The sequence below is a fragment of the Jatropha curcas genome, chromosome 8 (genome assembly GCF_041381405.1).
Source record: "Jatropha curcas cultivar XTBG-Jc1 chromosome 8, XTBG_Jcur_1.0, whole genome shotgun sequence".
In the NCBI taxonomy this organism is placed as follows: domain Eukaryota; kingdom Viridiplantae; phylum Streptophyta; class Magnoliopsida; order Malpighiales; family Euphorbiaceae; genus Jatropha; species Jatropha curcas.
The window spans coordinates 9250507-9252115 of NC_143158.1; the positions used below are offsets into that span (position 1 = coordinate 9250507).

At 33.9% G+C, this 1609-nt stretch overlaps 1 long non-coding RNA gene across 1 annotated transcript; it reads left to right on the top strand.

Moving 5' to 3' along the window:
* The first annotated feature begins 339 nt into the window (after positions 1–339).
* Positions 340–1352, top strand: LOC105647167 (uncharacterized). Its single transcript, XR_001047516.4, has 2 exons — positions 340–914; positions 1050–1352. It is a non-coding gene; the product is annotated as an uncharacterized LOC105647167 (long non-coding RNA).
* Positions 1353–1609: the final 257 nt, after the last annotated feature.

Consider the following 1609-nt stretch of genomic DNA (forward strand, 5'->3'; position numbering starts at 1 on the left):
CCACAGCTCTTGTCATTAATTTGGTAAGCTAAGAAAAGAGTTATTTATATTATATAGTCCGCAGTGTTATTTCGGCCCATAAATCCCGAAATGAATTAAAAAAATAATACATACGCCCTGATTAATAGACAGAGAGAACCTATTTTAGCTAAGATTATATGTGCAATGATGAGCTAAGCCGTGTGGCAGGTCACGTGCAATTATAAAGACACGTGGACGCGTTGACAGCTGTAGCTGTACGTGTGCCTAACTAACCCTAACTCTAGATCATACTAATCTAAGGATAGAATTGTCAAATCATTGCGTTGCCTTTCAGTATATATAGTAACATATCCAACAATAGCAAAATAGGCCGCTCCGAAGCGCCCCAATCTGCTTGTTCCTCAGGAAGTCCGTGCCTTTTCACGCGGCTACTAGTTGATATCATCGTTTCTCTACCGCTGTATCCAGAATAGAAATCGCTTTATGCAGCGGTGGAGATTGATGATGTCAACTAGTAGCCTGGTTTTCAGGTTCATGGGCTATTGGGTGTTTTTGATTCCGCTAGTTCCATCTCTTTTGACAAAGAAATGACAGTCTCATAGTACTAAATTCTATTTAACAAATATGAGACTGTCATTTTTTGTCAAATCAGACGGAATTATCTGCACTTTTTAGTTCTCAAATGGCTACTGCTGCTGGAACTACATCTCATAACCACATCACGATGATCCGCTTGTAAATCGAAGTTTTCTGTGGTTATATATATATTTTTCTTGTTTGCTATTACTGATAACCTTGATCCAGTTTTATGTTTTGAAGGTTCCGTTTTTTCAATATATCTTATTATCTGAATTTGAGTTTGGTTATGTTTCCTGGATCTGTTGAGGCAGAACTGCAAGCTCGGTCTTAAGCTATGTAGCCAATGGCTTGCGGTTAGTATCTAAACAAAATTTCATTAAGAAAATACATATTTTTTTAATCTTTAATTGAATTGGTTTTTATTTGAAATATTAATGAGTTTGATTTTCATTTGAATAACTAACTTTTATGGGTTTTTTTTTCCTCAGAAATTATTGGATTTTGGGTATATGATGGATGGTGATTACATCTGTACCATCTGTAAGTGGAAAAAAATGATCATGAAGTGATGATGTTAAACCCAGAGATGAATCAGTATGATTCTGTTTTGGGGAAAACAATATTGATATATTGGATTTTGAATCTGCAAATTTTACATATTATTCCAATGATCTTACATTATAAACTGCCCCTTATTTAAAGGGATTTCAATCTGTAATACAAATCAAAAAATTCGAAGAGAAAGAACTCATTTGAGTTTCTGTAACAATGGAATGTTCTTTTTTTTCCAAGATCTGTATTTATATTTGTTGTTTTGATTCTCTTCTTTTCAGTCATGAAACTGATCACCTCTCCAAAAAATACTTGTCAAACAAAAACAGTAGATTTATGCTATGGCCAATGTTATTGTATCTTTCTCATATATTTTTCATTTTCCTCAATCTTGTGAAAATCATTACAAAGCCTTATTTGTGATAGCCTAATAATCCTACCATGAGAATAGATGAACAAGGCTTAATTGTATTGTCTTCAAAAAACTCCTCGCACA